The sequence below is a fragment of the Strix aluco genome, chromosome 4, assembly GCF_031877795.1.
Source record: "Strix aluco isolate bStrAlu1 chromosome 4, bStrAlu1.hap1, whole genome shotgun sequence".
NCBI classification, from domain to species: Eukaryota; Metazoa; Chordata; class Aves; order Strigiformes; family Strigidae; genus Strix; species Strix aluco.
The window spans coordinates 82,339,088-82,359,488 of record NC_133934.1 but is presented as its reverse complement, the minus strand read 5'-3'; the positions used below and the strand labels follow the sequence as shown (position 1 = coordinate 82,359,488).

General features: G+C 45.0%; 1 protein-coding gene across 6 annotated transcripts in view; it reads right to left on the bottom strand.

Annotated features, from left to right (window-relative positions):
* The window catches only part of WDFY3 (WD repeat and FYVE domain containing 3), a 187,167-nt gene extending 182,961 nt beyond the window's left edge, over positions 1 to 4,206 (bottom strand). For 5 of the 6 annotated variants that reach the window (XM_074823816.1, XM_074823815.1, XM_074823819.1 and 2 more), the window contains exon 1: positions 3,844 to 4,203. The gene's annotated coding sequence lies outside the window, so the exon portion shown is untranslated. Of the gene's footprint in view, positions 1 to 3,843 lie in introns of all 6 variants that reach the window. The other variant, XR_012623209.1, reaches the window with a different exon arrangement.
* Between the last annotated feature and the right edge of the window lie 16,195 nt (positions 4,207 to 20,401).

The following is a 20,401-nucleotide window of genomic DNA, read 5'->3' as shown; positions in this document are numbered from 1 at the left end:
CTGGTTAAAACAAATGTGCACAGAGGCCTTATAATTATGTCCTGTCTTCTCTTACCCAGCCTGAACAGGGTGCGAACAGCCCAGCAGCAGGATGTAAAGTCTCCAACAGAAGATAACAGGAGCTATATACAATAGTGAAACTGTTTATTACGAGATGAAAACTGTAAACTAAATTACAAAGTTAAAGCAGCAAGCTCTTCCAGGAGAAGCGACAATCTTACATCAGCACACCACAGTTCCGTCAACACTGAAGGGTGCGTCAAGGCTTACAGTTATAATTCCAGTTGTAGGTCCCTCAGGACACGAGTGACCAAAAAAAAAAAAGTATTTTTAAAAACAACAGCATTGCCAATAACTCAAAGGAACTAAGAGTGTACGTATTTGTCACAACTTAGGCTTTTTAAATGCTGCAATTATCAACACCACCACCAACAAAAGAATCAAGGACGAAACCAGTGAAGTTAAAAGCTTCAGTATTAAAGCCATGAAGAAACCATTTGTTTTCCCCCTACACACATACTCAAAAATTGTACTATGGACCAACAAAAGACTCTATTTCTCATTTCAAAATGCAAGTTTCATTCTGGTAATGTTATCATTAAGAATAGCCTTCCACAATTCTAATTATCAGAAAGGCAAGCACTAGGGGGTAAATTGTGACCAAGATGTATGGTTTCTCACAGTGTATCATATCCGCCCTCTCCAAAATCTGTTTATTTTGGACAAATGATACAACGCTTCCTTATAGCAGGAAGTCCTGCAAGTCAAAGGCCATTGCTGAAACACTATTTCCACTATTTTGCAATAGGAACTTAAAATCACTTACTAACATGAACAAAACTGCTAATCAACACTAGCAGATTTGTCCTTCAGCAGTTTAATCATCAGAGAGGGAACTACTGGCTTTTCTTTACGTTCTCAACTTAGCACATCTTCAGAAACCCAAGTAAATCCCCACAACCCAACGCTACAAAACAGTTAACATCTACATTTGGGAAGTGAAACATCATGTTCCAACACCAAAGTTTCCAAACAATCTCATGACAGTCCTGAACATCTCAAAGTGCAAGCAGAACATCTGCCCACACTCCCCCCATACTCTGCACATGAAGCATCCCAGAAGTTTTCCATAGGCTAAAAAACCCAACTTGCAGAAAACTATTAAATAGTTAAAGTAAGACTGGCAGATGAGAAACACGTTGCTGAATTCCTCTAACAGCAACACACATCAGTACATCCTGAAGACCTTCTCGCCTTGTACACTTCTTCTGGCAGTTCAGCCCCAGTAAACCAGAGCTAAATACCAAGGTTTTTTTCATACCTGCCCAGACGGCTGTTAGCATACCTGCAGATTCATGTAGCAAGATGCAACAAGATAATGTAGCCTTCCAAACTAAATTTGTTATTTCTGGGTTGAAAATATTAAGAATTATAATAATTTTGTTACTTAGCATCCTTCTGTTACTGTTTCGAAAGAAAGAAATGAGAGTTCCTTTCCCGTGGTACCGATACCAAACAATACTATCAAGTTGCTGATCTTGATGCCCTGAACTGCAAATAAACAATCAACTGGACATACTAACCCTTACTTAAACCTTGATATATAAATGTTGTAATACATTTTTAAATGGAGCTGAAGATACTAAAAAATCACAACAGCATTGTGCTTATCTTGCTTCAGTTCGAATCAAATAGATAATCAGCTGCTAAGAGCTGCAGTATAATTGTAACTGTATCACCCAAAACATACATTTCTATTACAAGTTTAGCAGCCTAAAACTGTCCAGCAAATTGGAAAAGCAAACAAACATGTCCAGTCCCTAGCAAACACACACCAAGCTGAAGAATACCATTCACTGATCTTTGGTCTAGCACCACTGATACATGAGGCATTCATCTACCCAAAACACGTTGCTGTCAACGGTGTTGAGTATTCCAGAGCTGGCTCCAGTTGAGCCCAAGAGACCCACACCACATAGCGTGGAGATACCCACTCGTAGTCAAAATATGTAGTCAAAGTTAGATAACCAGCACTCCCTGACCAGGATCATGGAGCAAAGGCGCAATGCCGTATTCACATGGCCGCACGTTTCCAGCACCCACTGCACTCTGCTTCATAGACATGCCTGCCTACAACCCAAAAGCACAGAGAAGGATTTGGTTGGCTTACCCCAACTGAACAACTGACGTAGCAGTACGTTGTATATTTGCAACCACTGCGAGTCTACCAACATTGCAAAAGCGAAATACTGCAAGAAACACCAGTTCACGCAAACTGTACAGTGTGTTCACAAAGTCTACTTCAAGGTACCGCTAGCTTGTCACCAAAATGTGCCAAGGATGCAATCGAGCTGGCTCTCTACAGAACCAGCCTGGATCCACGGGATGCTGTGAGCTCAGAACATCATACAGCTGTACAGCCATGACTGGGCAGAGGGGCACGCACAAGCACCAGGTAGCAACACACCTCTGGCACAGTTTATGACTTAGCTGACCATTTCTGTTTGCTACAACATGCAAAATTTACTTTTCTTGATAGGAAACCTAGCACTTGTTCTCCACAATAAAACGTCATGGTCCAATACATAGACAGACGCTGTCAGAAACCTATGCTGCCAAGTAACCAAAATTCAATCATGAAAATAAAGCCTGGACTTGCAGGTCTAGCACTGAAATCTTGGGAGTCACTCTAGTTCACCAGGAAATTAGACTATTCATGAAACCACAGGTCAAAATACATACATGTAGTCCTCTGCACTATTTCTTCCATAAGTCTCTCTCTATGCAGATATACATAAGCACAGCTAGAAATTACAGTCCTAATCTTTCAAGGTGAACATCACACGGCGTCTCAGCACCCAGCACTACAGACTGGCCTCTATCCAACCCTCTTCATCTATGCAGATCGCCTCCCAGAACTGCAGGGCAAAAAACACGTTAAAGACGAGCAGCAGGTACCTCAGCACCTCCGCAAAACCCCCCACACCATGCTCTGGACCCCCCAGGAGCCACAACCTCCCCGTCCCCAGGGAGAAACCCGCCGGGTACTTTAACTTGAACGTCCCTGCCGCACCACGGGGTCGATAGCTCCAAGACTGCCGCCAAAATAACTAACTACATAAACAAATAAAAATAAAATTAAGGGGGAAAAAGCGAAGCGCCTCCCCGCCTGCGAACTGGGCTCACTCCTGGCGCTGGCCCGGGGCAGCGGGCGGACCCCGCCGCGGCCCGGCCCTCCTGCACCCCCAAGGGCTGGGGCCGCCGGGCCCCCTCCCGCACCCCCGCCGGGGCTCCCGCGGGAAAACCGCCCTCCCCGGCCACAACAAAGGCCGCTGGAGCGGCCCAGCTAAGCCACAGCGCCCGCGGGGCTCCGCCGTCCCCTCCGGGCTTCGCTCGCCCCCCCCGCCCCCGCCAGGCCGGAATCCCGGCACAGCCCCTGCCCGCCCCCCCCTCAGCCCGGCGGGGCCGAGCCAGCAGCCCTGCCCCGGGGACCGCAGCCAGAGAGCGGCCGCTGAAATAAAACATCAAAAAACGGGGGAGGAGGGGGGGTGCCCGTGCAGTGACAATGATCCATCACCCGAGGCACCTGCGCCGCCGCCCCCTCCTCCAACCCGGCGGCGGCGGAGGGAGGCGGCCGCCCGCCCGGCATCCCCGGGGAGTGGGGCGGCCGCCGCGGCCTGCGGCCGGGCCGAGCGGGGCCGACACCCCAGCAGGGTCGGGGGCCGCAGCCCGCCGCGCCGGGCCCGCGGGGCGGTGGCGGTGGGTCTCCCCGCGGCGCGGCCGGGCCCGGCGCCGGTGCAACAAAGCGCCGGGGCCCGGCGGGCAGGGCCGCCAGACACTCACCGGGAGGCGGCGGGGGTCTCCGTCGGTGCCGCTGTGCCCGGCCCGGCCCGCCGGGCCGGAGAGGGGAGGGGGCAGCGGGCGGCTTCTTCTCTCGTCTCCTCTCTGCTCTCTCCGCGGGCACGGCTCGGCGGAGAGGGGGGGGGGTGTTACGCGACGGGGTGGCCGCGGCCGGGCGGTGCGGGCCGGGCCGGGAGGGCGGCTCCCCCGCTGCGGCCCGGGCGGGCTCCGGCGGGAGGTGCCGCCGCCGCTGCAGCGTCCGGGCGCTGGGGTCGTTCCGGCCCCATCAAGGCCGGGCCGGGCCGAGGGGGCCGCGCGAGGCGGGGCGGAGGGAGCGGGGCCGCTCCCCGCGGCGGCTGGTGGCCATCTTAGTCCTCCTCCTCCTCCGCGGCGCCGAGTGCCCCCTCCCCGCCCGGCTGCCGGCGCTGCCTCCTCCCTCTCTCCCTCTGCTCCTCCTCCTCCTCCTCCTCCTGGCTGGCTGCGGTCGCCGCCGCTCCCGCGGCCCGGCGAGGCCGCCTGAGGAGAGCCGGGCCGTAATGGCGGGCGGCGGGAGCAATCCCTCAGGCACCGGCCCGGCACCCCCTCCCCTCAGCGGGAAGGCAGCGCCCCGAGGGGCTCCTCTCCTCACCCAGACCGCGGCGGCTCGACTGACACCCAGGCCCCCCTCTTAGTTCTGGGGCTTTTCACAATTATCTTACTTTTTAGAGAGGTGGGTTTCCCGGGCAGACACTTGCTGGGTTTGGTTTCTCCCCATTCTCTTGACAGAAATCCCGCTCCTCTAGCACTGGGAGCCGTTGTCCTCTCGGCTCTGTCGCCACCACCAGCCCTGACAGCACAGGCCCGAGCAGTGGACATGCACGGAGAAGCTGTCCCAGCCCGGAGCCAGCATGGGGGATGAGGGGAAGGAAATCCAGGTCAACCCAGGAGCAAAGAAGCCACCTTCGTGTGGGGGTTGAGGTGCTTTCCCTCAGCTTTCCGTCCAGCGTACATCTAGGGAAAGTCCGCTGGATATCCCTGGTATCGACCACACACCCGTGCTGGCCAACCAATCTTATCCATACAATCCAAATATTAAGCACAGAAATAGTTACTCTTTTCCCAGTTAAGCCAGAAATTTGGTTAAATTCCCAATGGCTGAAGGACTCCTTCTGTCAACCCGACAAAGCGTCCGTTTGGCCAAGCGCTGGGCACACAGCACAGAAGGTCACTGCAACCCCGGGGCCAGCTTATCCACACGGATACTCCTGGGGAACAGTGCAAAGGTGTGTCCGCGCGTGTGTGACCAGACACCCTTCTGCCTTTTTCCAGTCACTTATAAACTCACCTCCTTCAAGAAATCAGTTGCTAACAGCTGTTCGGCCCCGAGCGGTTTTGTTTGGGGTATTTTTCCATCTACAAAATCTGTTCTGAAGTCTTTGCTGGAAACACTGGATAGCGGTTTGGAGAATCTGGCTGCAGGGGTAAAAAAGCTGCAATAAGCAGTGCACAAACCATCTGAGACCTCTGTGTTTCACGGGCAAATTATCACAAGCACCAGGAACCAGAACCATTGCCTCTTGCCTCTGCTAGAGGGTTGTATTAAATGAAGCTGTGTACTCTGCTGTACTTGAGGACAAATGGAGTAAATGCTATTTATCCAGTCTTCCTTCTCTGGCCGTTAGCATCAAACATGCAAATCCACTTAATGTTTTTACTGACTGATGTACTGCTGTTCAGCTGGCAGTGAAAATCATCCCGTTCCCGTTTAGGTGGAGGAGGCCTCTGCTTAAGGCTCATGGGTATCTGGAGTGAGGCTAATTCTAATTCAGCTGCTAAGGAGCATTCACTGAAGACAAAACAATTCCAAACAAACAAACCCTACTTCTCCCCACTCAAAAACAAAATCAGCAAGGACCAGTTTATCACCTCCTTGCCTACACAACTCTGCCTTTCCTTGTTAAATGTGTCTTCAGACATCTCTAAATTTACTGTATTAACAGGAGCAAGATTCAGCCTGACTCAGGAGAACAGCCCAGACTATAGTCTGGGTTGGAGTGGGGCTGACCGGCCCTTTGCAATACCTGTATTTTTTTCTGTGCAGGATAATCAGTGAAGAATAGGCACTGGGAGAGAAATCACGTGCAGTATGTCAGCCATACTCCTATCACAGCAACTGTAATACGATCAGTGGCAGAAGCTCTTAAACGCTATTCTTGTGTCCCTGGAAAAAACCTTAAATTTTATGCCATGTATGTCTTGTTTTGTCCCTCCTAACTAAATGTCTAGTTTTGGACTTTTGGACACCGAGCATTTTAACCACCTCTTCCCCAACCACTTTCTCTCTACCTAACCACTCTTTGCAGCTTCCTCACATCATACGCTAACAGAAATAATGGTCACAGTCTGCTATGGCAAAAAAAGGCAGTTGTCTACAGCTAAGGCCATATGAGAAATGTTATAAGAATAGGAAAGGAAGATGAGGAGGGTCAAAATACGAAACTATAGAGTTGCTTCCGGGGGTGCCTTTTGAGGGCGCTCACTGTGTTTTCTGTACATCATAGAGTAATATATATGCAGAAGTATGTGTGTTGAGTTACATTCTATCACATGCTAGGCTGAAATAATTTGCCCCTGGAGTGAAGTCTAAGCTGGAAGTTGGTGGAGAGTGTGTTTATGCTACAAAACAACCAAGGTCTGTATCTCAGTCAAAGCTAACACGCACATTTCTTTGCATGCCTGAATTTTTACGAGCACGTTCTCCTTAGTAAGCCGTACCAGTCTAGAAGCAAAAATGCGATGCATGCTACTAGGCAGAATTTGGCCCCCTTGGGTGTGTTTTCATTCTGGACTACAGCAAGGGGAAGCACTGATTTCATCAGCTCATTCCTACAGTTATTTCACTTACTGTGCAAGATGCAGTCTGTGAATGGTACATGGCAGTTACACTTCACAAAACAAACAAATCTCTCTGTAATTTATGTGTAGGAGGGTACTTGCATCTTTCATATGCAAAAGATTAACAAGATCTATCTTAGCCAGCTCTACCGAGTAAGAATCAAAACTTACAGAGATGGTGCTGTTCCTAATTCTTTATCGGTAGGGTAAACGTGGTGCGAAATCACAAAAACCCTCCAGGATGGCAGTGGGAGTTGCACGGGCAGATACAAGTTTTGCTGCGTGCCAAATTATATTGCTTTTTTCTTCTTGCACAGTTAATGCTCATTGCATTCCTATTTATAGGAATGTTTTGGTCAGTTGTCACAGTTCCAGAATAAATAATGGCAATCTGTAAACCATCCATATGAGTGACACCAGGCACTCTTTTTACCTTTTCAACATCTCTTCCTGTGCAGCTCATCACAGGTACCCGCTTATCTTTCTCGGAGAAGGTGCTAGTCAGTAAAGATTACAGTGCTATAGTTAGACAAAATAAAGTATTTACAGTTAATTTTTCTTTCTCTTTGCAAAGCAACTGCGCACAAGGGATTGCATCAATCATTAAAAACCATGGAGATATATTTAAAATTCTTTGCCTCCTTTATTAGAAGGTGAGACAAAACCAAGACAACTGTCTTTCGGGGGATGCAATGCTACTCAGCTTTCAGTTTGAGAATCATGCATACTTCCATTGCCTTTATTTCATACATCTTGGGCAGTAAAGTTACATCTGTCCTGTTTGCATATGTTGGTTAATACCAAAGTTCAGGCAAATCCAGAACTGGAAAGAAATTGCTACAGAAAAAGAAAATAAGATTGATGGAATTTTAGCCTTTTGTTATTAGAACATTTTTTAACAGAAGAAAATAGCACTGTTTTCCAAATTACGCAGCCTAACATTTTCATCATACAAGATTCTTATGATTTCCTTTGAGAAGTGCTCTTCCCTCCCTCCTTCCTGCTTGTTTATAGATAACTTTTGGTATTAAATAAGAGGAAGGGTGGAGTTGTGGAGGGACTAGTGTCCCTGTCCTGTGACACTCATGTTGAGTTTGGCTGAGATTTAAAAAAAAATTTTTAAAAATATATATCCCTGGTCACATATGTTCTTCAGAAAAATAATGGGCTGCTTGTCAGAAGTTAATAAGTTAAACAATCCACACATAGTCTACCACTGAGCTCATAACATTTGTAAAGCATTAACAGAGTCACCACAGCAGAAACACCAGCAATCCAATGGAGTAAGAGCCGAAGAACAGTGGCCAGGGCTACTCCTTCACCCTCCGGGGCCCAGCAATCCAGCCCCGTTTTGGATAAATAGCCTTTGTTCTGCTGTCTGTTGATGTTAGTCACATAGTTCATGTAAATAAACATTTGCATCCCAGTGCTGTAGATTCAGAGTTCAGAGGTGCATGATTTATAAATAGTTTGTTATAGCTGAGCATAATGTGGGTTTTTTTCTTCTATGACAAAACCACTGATAAGGCAGCTTGGATTTATAAGCAAGAACACAAGGATGACGGTGCGACAACAGAATTCCCGGCCCACAAGGCTTTAGGCCACATCTGTAACTGTAAACAAAACCACAGCTTGCGAAGTTAAATTCTCAAAATCCCTGCCTTGCCTCGGATTATTTGTGCAGAACAGAGTTCTTGCTACAGAGGTTACAAGCCTAGTCGCACATAACCAGTCATATATAACTGGTGTACAATGAAATATTATTACAAGATTCAAAGAATAAAGCACTTATAGGAAAGAACACACGCAAAACTCGCTTGTAAACAAGAATTACATTGTGCATGCGTGTACATGGGGAAGAGCAGGCAGTTAAAAAGGAAAATCAAATAAACTGGATGCTATTTAATATTTAGAGAATATGGAGAATTTAGAGCTGGGAGCCATATTCACTGGGTCTACATTTTTACATGCCTGTCTGCTAATGATTCTTAAGCACTCTCAGACCTGCACAGACAAAAGGCAAACCACAATTTCAAGGGCCTGAATTGCGTTCAGGCCACCTGAATGTGACTCCACGCGTCCAAGGAAAGTGGGAAGAAGAGCCGGTGGCGACAGAGAAAGTGCAGTTCAGTTGAGGTCGTGGTGGTTTACGCAGCCTCAAAGCCTGATGATCCTCTCGGATTCACTGCTGGGATGAGATCACACTCGGAGCGAGGGAAAATGCTGCCATCTGGTGCCTCTGGAGAAATTAAAATAAATGAATAAATAAATAAATAAAGAGGGTTATCTTGGTGGTATACTTCTCCTTGCAGTGGTGCCAGTTCAGTCCTACAGACCTCGAGTTGTCATTTTATTGTTCAAAGGTGTTCCCGTTCTGCATGGCATATGAAAGGCTACAAACAGGCTGAGAAAGTGCGTTTTACAGCGGTTTGCCCAGAAGAGAAATCTCCTTAAGTATTAATGTAGTCTTTAAGGCAGGTGATTTTAGGAAAGACTGTTTTAAACAAAGCCCCTTAGGTCTGAGAATAGCATACAACTAGTTTATTTTGATGAAGCTATGCATATTCACAGCAAGAGATTGCAAAATGCTCTTCTATCACAAATCCTGTATGTACATATTTTACTACTATGTATCAGAAGAAACCTGAAATCTGTACAGTACATCTGAAAAAGAACCAAGAAGCTGCTCTTTGCTGTTGGGTTTTGCAAAAAGATTTAACAGGAAAAGGATTCAATGCGTTTCTTTTGCAGAACTGACTTTGACCTTGACAGTCACCGCACAACCTCTAATGCCCACTCTTTTATCCTGTGAGCATTGTAGATTATACTTAGTCGGTACATGTCAGAAGCCTCAGAGGATACTGGACAAGACACTAAACACCGCTTATTTTTGTTTCGCCTTTTACAGCAGTCTATTTCTGATTGTTGTTGATACAGCCTCAGAGGATGTGCCAAATATGTACTGAGACACTCCATGGTGTTAGAATGAGGGAGTGTTATTTTCATCTAAGATACTTTTATTTTTACAGGCTTTCACAGAAAGCCATAATGGTAGCTTGGAGAGACTGAAATGACTGATCAGATAAAAACCCATACATTGCTCTATTTTAGATGTAACAGTAATAAAAATAGCTCTTTCTGTGAACTTAAACTTGTTTGTCCCTTGACCAAGGCATAGGAAAAATCTGAGGCCTGCAGGTCAGCTTCCCACTGGAAGAAAGTTGAGTAAAGTCGGTTACGTACCTTATTTATTTTTAAACACATCATTTTTGGAACAAAGTGGTCACAAAACCTCAGGCATGCAATCCAGTCTTGCAGATAAACGAACTCCCACACCACCATCAATTTCCCAGGAAGACAAGAACAGCTTCAAGCTCACAGAGTAATCTAAGGACCAGAGAGTCTTCCAAAGGGTTTCCTGTACAGCTCTGCAGAGCAAAGAGAAGGAACATGTTTACAAGCAAAGAAAAGGGATTTGTGAAGCTATAACTAAAAGGGCTTTCTCGTAACTGCCTTAACATGTACTTTTCCACTTCGACTAAAGTATCTGATTTATCAAGATGCAAATTCAGCGCTAACTTTCTCTCTTCCAGTAAGCAACTGATGCAACCGAACAAAACTTCTGCCACCGCGGGTTTCTGTTATGCATACGTGCAGACAACCTGAGTCTGTCATGGCACAGACTTCAGTAAGTACAGAAAATCATGAGACCAAATAAATTTAGAACACCCTAATTTCCTAAATCACTAGGGGACTGCTTTTATTCCAGCCTTCAAAGAGTGGACAAGTAATTAACAAGGATCATGTTAGTTAAAAATATTTATTATTACTTACTGTTTATTATTATTTACCATGCCCTTTTAAAACAACAAGCCAGGTTAACCCTTTGGGTAAATTACTAAAGTTTTGTGGAAAAAAGGAAGAGTTACTAGATGAGTTATGTGAAGCTTGATGTCACTTCAGAAAGGCTGTTCCAAAACCCTACTGTTTCCATGGTAAGATACTTCTTCCATTTAATTCCTAGCCTTAAGGTATTTACAACCATGTTATACACATTTGTTCCTAAAAAAACCTACATTTTCATTCAGAACAGAGCTAGGTCCTCCTATGACTGATGTTGAACTGGAAGAACTTTGAGTCTCTTCCTCTTCATCATCAGAATTGCTTGTGGGTACATGGAGGGAGTCTGGAGCTTTTAGATATGTACATAGCTTAATGTAGAGAAGGAATAATTTCTTTGACAGTCCCTTGCCCATGAACAAATCAGGCAACTTGAAGCCCTTCTCATATTATTAGCTTTGTCACGTAAAACTAGTTTTAAGAAACAGCAAAAACTCTTGTCAGTGCCTATCTGGTTAACAGCAACCTACATCATCAGTCTCCCTTCAAGTTACAGTCTAGGTAGGGCATTTAATTTCAAACATAAAAGCATTTTCCATGCATCCTCCATCTCCAAGCAGAATAATTGTATCACATCCGCTAAGTGATCCAAAGGGATTTCTTATTAGCCAAACTTTTGACTATTCCAAAAGTAGATGATGGGAATATTCTGTAGTAGATTGTTAGGTGGCTAAGGGCTCCTTCTGAGCAAGCCATGTGAAACATGACTGGATAGAACCCATGCTTCATCAGCAGGCTTAAACCCAGTGTACAGAGTCCACATCCCCATTGGATCATTCTTTAGGAGTCTGCCTATTGAAAAAAGTGGAAGAACACCAAGGTAAACTGCATGACATCTAGCATCCACAGAAGTGAAACTGTGGTGGAGATAAGCTACAGCCTTGGTATATTTGTGTGGTCTCAAGGATAACAAACCACAGTTCATCCTATCTATAATCAGAAGTTACCTGGTGCTTTTCAAATGGCTGGATTTCTTAGTCTCTGCGCCCATGTTACCACAATACCATGCAATTTCCTTACAACCCCACTTAGTTTCCCAGTAGCTGTTGGCCTACAATCATTGCTCAGTGCACTGCAAACCCTCTATTGCAGTGTTAAGAAATAGATTTAATGTGTCTCAGCTTCTCATTGATTTATGCAGACTGGTACTGATAAGTATCTGTCAACAACATTGTCTATCTGTACATTAGCATATGCTACTTTAAACGTGTGAAAACGACACTTTACCTTGAGTCACAAGAGGAAAGAAGCGACTCCTGGCTTTGTGTGGTTTCAACATTTTGGCCAACCAGCTTTTGCAGAAAAGTCTTTTTGTTAGGCAAAATGAATGCTTGACCAAAAGTTCTGGAAGAAGCCATGTACGAATGTCCCGTGGCAAAACTAGCACCGGCTCATTCCTTGGGTGTCAGCTTCTCTATGCTCTTTATTTAAATTTTTCATACATAAATACTGCCTGAAAGAACGGGTTCTTGTCTCAACACCCAATTGCCACTATCAGATGTAAAATGTAGGCTTCTGAAAATGATCCGGAGCCCCAGCCGCAGAGACTCTAACTGTACCTGCTGAGGTAGAAGTGGTCGTGGCTTGACATTATCCACTGCTGAAGTTCAAGCCAGCCACATGGGTTGGTCAGACAGGACAGGGTTTGAACACTACCTTGCCAGATGTACATTCACCCCAACGGTGTTTGCAGCCAACACATGGATTTGTTTTACTGCTAATGGATACCATGTCTGAAAATAAGGCTTGGGTATGAAAGGCAGCAGTTTCCTGCATGATTTTAAGCTTACTTCATTTTTTTCCCCCTTAAATCAACTGATCAAAAAGCGTACAAAGTAGCTCGCATATTTATTTTAATCCTCTCATCTATTCTCCTGCCTCCTTCTCCTCAAAACACCAGATAGTTTCATATGTTGTCAGCAGTAAGAAACCAAGTGCAGGACTCCGGAATTTGATGGGCCTCTAACAGAAGACAGTCCTGAGTGTTATTACACACTCTGAGCCACCCTCCTCTCTCAAAACACCCTATGAAGGTTTCTGGAAAACAATCCCTTCCCACAAACTCCTCCCGCTGGTGTTCCCTCATTTGGAGTGCAAATCTTTCTCAACAGATTAGCTTCCTCTCCCCATCATTTCCTCTTGTCCCCTCTGAGGAGATAAACTGCAAACCCTCTACCTGATTTTATTTCCACTTTCAGGCACCAGTCAGAAAGGTGTGGGGATACACCTGTCAAGTCATCAGCAGAAAACGCCAACTATCACAACTGAGCAAAAAGAGGGCAGTTCCTGCACAATCTGTGTTCTGGGAGCTGGCCAACAGAGCTTGAAAAACCTCTTAGCTGGTTAATAGGAATATTCACTACATCTGTGTAAAACATTACGTTTTCCAGCAGATGCTACAGGAAGTAACTCAAGGTAAAGGAGTGATATCTGTAAGGAAAATAATGGATGTCATACTCAATTGCTTCTAAATGTTACAGAGATGGAGCTGTGCAGACAACGCTTCAGCTGTTCCTTCTCCATGTTACCTAATGAGAGATCATGCAAGGAGATTTTTCTTCCCTGTTTGAAGAAAAGCCACAGACCACCTTTTTAGGAGGACTGCTCTGCTTAGCTCTTCTTATCAAAGCCAAAGAGCTAAGAGGTAATACTTGCAGAAACAGTTGCTGCAGTAATTCCATTCTCCGGCATCTTCAAGAGGTGCCAGACTTTTGGCCACCCAAAGCCTCAGTTATCCCTCATAAGGAGGACTTCAATCTAGCCTTTTCCATGATTTGTGACACAATATTGAATTTGTGACACAATATTCTTACCAAAATTACTCGCCTTCCGTCAGAGGTAAGGACTGCAGGAGAAAACGTGCTGGACTTCAGCCTCTGAGATACACACTCACCAGTTACAGATATTTCTCATTCCCCTCACCCGGGAGTCACAGCTGGTTCTCAAACATACCTATTACAGTTCTGAGGATAAGACTCCCATGGAAGTGGTCTTTGGTCCAGATTCTACTAGAACAACAAGTGCAAAGGAAAAATGAAGAAAATTTAAACAAATAGCAGGACTAAAGCATAGAACATCCTAAGTTCACAGCACAATTCATACTGAGAACGAAATTTGTGGTAGACTGGCAGTGCTGGATTAATTTGGGGGATTTAACCTTTATAAATGATGCGACCTCAAACAGGAAATATTAATTGGGAAAAATAATCAATATAATTTTAAGTTACAGGATTTGGTTTTTCCTCTGTGACTGTCTAAAGACTGGAGGAAGACAAGACAAAACAAAAACCTTAAATTATGTTGGTTCACATACCTCCTAATACTCTGAGAAAGGAAACGCATTTCTGTGACAATTTTCCAGTAGTAAAATGGCTTCTAAATTCAAGCTGAAATTTCTTTATTGACGGAGCTCGATGGTATGGTTGTACCTGCTGTAGAGGATTGTATTACATGACCTACGAATGCTATTCTATTCCCATTTCTCTGTTGCACAAACTGCCCATCAGATTTACCTAAAATTGAAAGGTGACTCAATCTCCCTATCCAGAAATAACATTGATATTTTTTGCATGAGTGTAAGCTCTAGCTCGCACTGTGATGATGAACTCCTTCCTGAGACACCCAGGGAAGATCTTTACCACGTAGGAGTTTCCATGACCGTTCCTAGAGGCTTACTGAGCAATTCACATGCTTCCCACGTACCACATTTCCACCATCTGCAGCTTTCACGTGGTTTCCAGATGTCCTATTGCCACGAGCAGCCGTTTGTAATGCAGCCTCCAGAGCAGGGCTTTCTCACTGTTTCCAGGGCAATGCCAACACAGCCACATCATAGTCCCAACACACCAAAGCACCACATCCAGCCTAGGCAGCATCTCAGCACCATCTCACCACCAGCCAGAAGGCTAAACTCAGGCCAGACTCATCTTGCTTTAGCTGCACCAAGCTGCTTGGTTTCTGATTTACAGTGACACACTGCTTTTCTGGCTTTTGCCGGTCCATTTGGCAAATCCAGCCTTTCCCAGCACCCTACCTGGATTTTCAGAGCTGAGTCTGCCCCTCCCTGGAGACACTCCCTAATGGCCCTCCTGCAGGTGCTATAGGGGTGGAAAGGCCCTGCTGCTGCTCACCCACTCCAATTTATGGTTCTTTCTGCACAGGAGCAGTGATTTGGAGCAAGAGGAAGCATGTCTAACAGGCTGCAGAGGAGATTTTTTGGAGGTAGATTGAAAAGGGAGAGAGCTGCTTGAAAGAGCTAGGTGCAGGGAAGGTCACAGAGCTTTTTGGTGAGGGGAATGTTTTATAAGTTCAGAAAAAAAAGGAGATGGCCTGAAGAGCATCATTTGTGTGCTTGAATAGGTCCAACTGGGCTAGCCAGCTTCAGCTGGGAACTGTTATGTATTCCTTCCCGAGGCTGGACACGTGTATTCCTTCCCGAGGCTGGACATGGCACGCTGGTGCATGTGAGCAGCATAGATCAGGGGAACAGATCTCTGAGTCGGCTGTTTTGCACAACTGCTTTCATTTTGGGTCATTGTCAGGGTTTAGCCCCAGCCAGCAACTAAGCACTGCGCAACCACTCGCTCACTCCTCCCCACACCCTGCCCCCACCCCAGTGGGATGGGGAGGGATATTGGAAAAAAGAAAGTAAAACTTGTGGGTTGAGATAAGAACAGTTTAATAACTAAAATAAAATATAATAATAATAGTAATGAAAATGAATATAGCAAAAAGAGAGATAAATAAAACCTAAGGAAAGACAATGCAATTGCTCACCACCCGCTGACCGATGCCCGAGCAGCGATCCGCCCCTCCCGGCCCCCTCCTCCAGTTTCTGTGTCCCTTGTGGTATGGAATAGCCCTCGGGCTAGTTCGGGTCAGCTCTCTTGGCCATGCTCCCTCCCAGCTTCTTGTGCACCTCCTCCCTGGCAGAGCACGGGAAAATGAAAAATCCTTAACCTAGGATAAGGGCTGCTTAGCAGCAAATAAAACATCAGTGTGTTATCAACATTATTCTCACACCAAATCCAAAACCTAGGAAGAAAATTAACTCTATCCCAAGACCAAGCCAAGACAGTCATCTCAATCCATATAGAAAAACATTTATCTGCTTATTCCTTCTCCGCCTTCCCAAAATAAAGAACTATATTTTTTGTCTCACTGAGCAGGTGAGAAGCAGAAGTGGTGAATTCGGAAAGATGGTCTGCCCAAAATTGTAGGAGACATTTGTATGCTGTTGTGAAAAAGATGTGGCACCTGGATAGATTACTTTTATTTTCAAGTTCTTGCACCTAGACAAGTCGTAAGTTAGAAATTTAGTGTTTTAAATAGCTAATTCCGGAGAAGTGTCATCTTTCCCTCAGGTTTGGGTTTTGGGTCTGTGGAAACAGCTAACTTAGGCATTACACTTCAGTCTCTTGACTGGGTGTGTCTTGGATCAGGTGTTCATGGCTCTGAGACCACCAGGCAGTTGGAACCTGAGAGTGGCACTTTTGGCACTGAACATCCTAAAAAAAAGAAAAGATACGGACATTTTCGAGCTAGTGGCTCTACTTTGAGGCATATTTTTTTTTGCAAAGCCTTGCAGAGGAGATGCCTGGCACAATCTGTGCTTCACAACTGCACAGGTGGATCCTGGGCTACAGGCTGTGGTTTGCAAGGGGGGAGCTGACTGCACATCGGAGGAGGGAATTGGTATCAGCTCTGAAACTGCAAACAGCTTCTTCTGGAGGCAGCTACACAACCAAACTCCCTCCTTTCCTCTCTTTTTGTACTTAAAAAATCAGGCAGCGTTCCAAAAAACTAGCCTGGGTTTCGTGGAAGGGCGGGCTACACTCTAAAGACATTGGGAGGAGGTATAGCATCTAGCTTGGTCCTTCCAGTCAGACAAAAGGAGATCGGTTTCATTTGAACTGCGAAAATATATTCTAATTTGTTAGTCCTAGGCAAAAGTACTGGTTTTCAAAATATTGCGTTCAGCTGTCAGTCTCTCAGGATCCATGTGGGTGCACTTCATTTCTAAGTTTCTCCTTAACTTGTCTCTCAAAAGCCTCACTGAGGGGATTTTTGCTTCAGTGTTTTTTGTGTCTTTTTTTTGATAAAAATAATTTTAAAATCCCCAACAGACAGCTATCTTTACATCCTATCTGAAAAGGCATACAAGTATAAAATAACCCATTTACTGGTTGTTAGAGAACAAAGCCAAGTGCTGATAAGGTTGATTTATAATGCCTTTTTCCAAAAAACAGTTACTGAAACAAGAATGTGAGAACCAAGCATAAGCAATGGAGAAGTTGCACAGCATTTATGAAAATAAGTTGCTATATTAATCCTCAGTAAAACAATAATTTAGTCCTTCTCCAGTCTAAAACTATATTAGAACTACAGCCTGAGCAAACGTATTATTATTAACCCAACTGTATTCTCACTTAGGTCAAGTTTAATTAAGACTTGCCTTAACTCAGACAGTAATATCGCATCCCTGATAAAGAGCAAGTTAAAACCCCCCTTGCATTGAACACCATCATGTTCCCAAGAGTTTCAGTATTAGCTCAAGCTAATTATGTTTAAATTATTTCCTTTGGTGTACTGATGTAAAGATCACCATCTGACCCCTTAGAACAAGAGCAGCAAATTAAAGCTTTCTGCCACTTACAGCAAAGCCTGTCTTGCCATTGCACCCTCGTGGTGGAGTCTGCCTGCCTTAAATTTTAACACTGAAGGACTACATCATTAAAAAAATCATTGCTTAGTTACATTGCTTGGCCTGCTACCTCTTAAAGTTCTTCCAGGGTGGTTTTCAAAGTCCTCACCTTCCAAATACCTTTGTCTGGCAATGGCATGAAAACAAAAATCACTGCAGCCTTCCTTTATGCTTTTGCTCACGGCTCATCACACTGAACTTACAAGACACTGCAAGTCCTCAAGCTTTTCAATCTAGAAAACCCATTACGGTGTGGCTGGTTTTCACCACGACGTTGGTGATTTGCAGTCACTGCTTACTTGAACTTACTAGTGTAACAGCAGCAAGCTTAAAGTCAGTAGCAAAGGGGGTCAGCTGCTTTTCCTCGCTGCCTTGATGGACATAAACGCATCTGGGTCTCCAGTGAGCAGTCACACTTGGGCACCTCAACTACAATGGAGCATAAATGCTCGTCTGTGGAAGTTTTCAAGCATAGTGGAAGTAATTGGCCCCTCACTCCAAAAAGGCCATTGAATGACTCCAGTGTGTCCAGAGAAGGGCAACGAAGCTGGTGCAGGGTCTGGAGCACAGGTCTGATGGGGAGCAGCTGAGGGAACTGGGGGGGTTTAGTTTGGAGAAGAGGAGGCTGAGGGGAGACCTCATTGCCCTCTACAACTCCCTGAAAGGAGGGTGCAGAGAGGGGGGATGAGTGTCTTGAACCAAGGAACAAGCACCAGGACAAGAGGGAATGGCCTCAAGCTGTGCCAGGGCAGGGTTAGACTGGCTCTTAGGAAGTATTTCTTTGCAGAAGGGGTTGTTGGGCGTTGGAATGGGCTGCCCAGGGCAGGGGGGGAGTCCCCATTCCTGGAGGGGTTTAAGAGTCGGGTTGAGCCAGCGCTGAGGGATCTGGTGGAGTTGAGAATGGTCAGTGTGAGGTTCATGGTTGGACTGGAGGATCTTCAACATCTTTTCCAACCGAGATGGTTCTGTGATTCTGTGATTTCTGACTACAGCGCAGTTAAAGATGTACAGCTTCCAAGTGAAGCAATTAGGAAAACACCCTGCATTTCTTGGGCAGCATTCTTGTTTGTTTATTTGTTTTTAAATGAGCCCTTCAAAAAGGGAAGGAGCAGGAGTGGAAGAAACTGGACAAAATTGCTCTCGATTAAAGCTGTCTTACAAGGAAATCTTCAAAGTTTTTAGCCTAGGAGCATTCAAATTATCAGGCAGTAGTGACTTTTTCCACATACTGGGGTTACACAGATGCTCCAGCCACAAAACCGAACCAAACAACCATGAACCAGGAGAACTTGTCTGAAGTTAGTGTTATTGAGCCACTGTGAATAAATCACATGCCAAATCTCCACACAAATTAAAAAGCAACCATGAAGTACACAAAGGGACCTTATCTGATTCTAGAACAAATGCTCTCTTCTGAACTTCCGCAGTATGTGAGTTTCTACAGACTGTAAATAAATTTTAAAAAAAACCCAAACAAAACACATTTAAAGCTTTCTCCTAGAGATTTACAGTTTGTGATCTGGTGGCTAGAAATGATGCCACCTGCAGCAGACAGGCTGTTCTGTTGTCCTGCTGTACGTGGGTCTTCTGGGGAAAAAGCTCATAAGCAGCAGAAGTCTACAAGCTACTTTTTTCTGTCTTACAGCCTCTGTTCAAAGGGGTGGTATTACATTTGCTGTATACCACATGAGGGAAATATAATAACCTCAACGCTGACAAATTATTTATAAGAAAGTAGAAGACAAATACTGTGTTGTTTTCTAGCCAAAGTTTCGGAGGACATCATCCTCAGTTTGAAGTGAGGCCAAGTACACCAATGCCTACAGAGTAGCACTCCTGTTGATGCCACCTAGCAGAAGCAGGGTTATCTACTGAGTCTTATGGTGATTTATTAGATTAACAAAGGTCTTTTGATTTAATGGTTAGTGCAGTGAAGGCTTGTGTCCCCACTCAGTGACATTCTCGGCCCTAAGAGCTACAATGAATGTCTGTCCCTGGGCTTCTTTTATAGCTATGCCTTCTGTTTCTCTTTGCATAAGAAATGTTTGCAAACATGTATTGCTGCAATGTGAAATGTGGTTGCATAATGACTGAAAAAATGTCAGTTTACAACAGAGCAGGCTAAGGTCAAATTTACATTCTGCTTTTCAAAGTACATCTGGCATTAGAAGAGGCGAGGATGCTGCAAGCTGAAGGAAAAGCTTCCCCTTACCTCCATTCACTTTGCTAAGTGGCCTCCCGAGTTTTTGTCTGAGGTTGAAATTAGCTAGCTTGGGACTGGTTTGGAAATGTGTGTTTGCTGGAGAGAGGAAGGTCATTCAAGTGTGGGAAAAGCTGTTTGATAACAAGGCATCAGATTGCTTTGAGCCCAAGTTGAAAACCTAAATTTTTCCTTTCTATTTACTCAGTGTATTTAGTCTTGAAGTACTACTTATTGCATGAGGGCAATTTGGTCACTTTGCTCAAGTGTCTGGGTATAAAAGCCCTGAGGAGAAAATCCATCAAGGTAAACCGAAGGCTTTCAGATCAACATGATGTGTTTTGATTAAGCCTAGTCCAGTTAATGTGAAAGCTAGAGTTAGCAGCCTTTGCTGCATGTTTGGGAAGCCATATTCTCAAAATACATTTGAAGTTACTTTTTGTTCAGACAAACAGAAAGGTTATGGGAGATTTAAATACTCAAATCCAGATTTGTGCTCTGCAGGATTCCTGCTCAGCTGCTAACTAACCTGAAGGTTTTTGAAAACGTTAATGCCTACATGCTTTCAAATTAAAGTTCCTCACGTTCACCAACTTCTGCTTCTGGGACTACACAAAACATGGGTCTCCTTCTGCAGATCCATGCTTACCCTGAAGATACTAAGCCTGCATACACAGCCTTCCATGGCCTCTACTCTGGAGGTGTTTGACATGCAGCATCTGCCAATGCCAACTTTTTCCAGTATGTTTTCTTCCCTGCACGGAAACAGCACTGGGAGCTGGGTCTGAGACCTTCAGCTTTGGAGGTGAATGCCTTGCCCTTCAGGCTAATGAAACATGCATTTTCCTTCTCAGACAAACTCCGCATCAAAGATTTCTGCCACC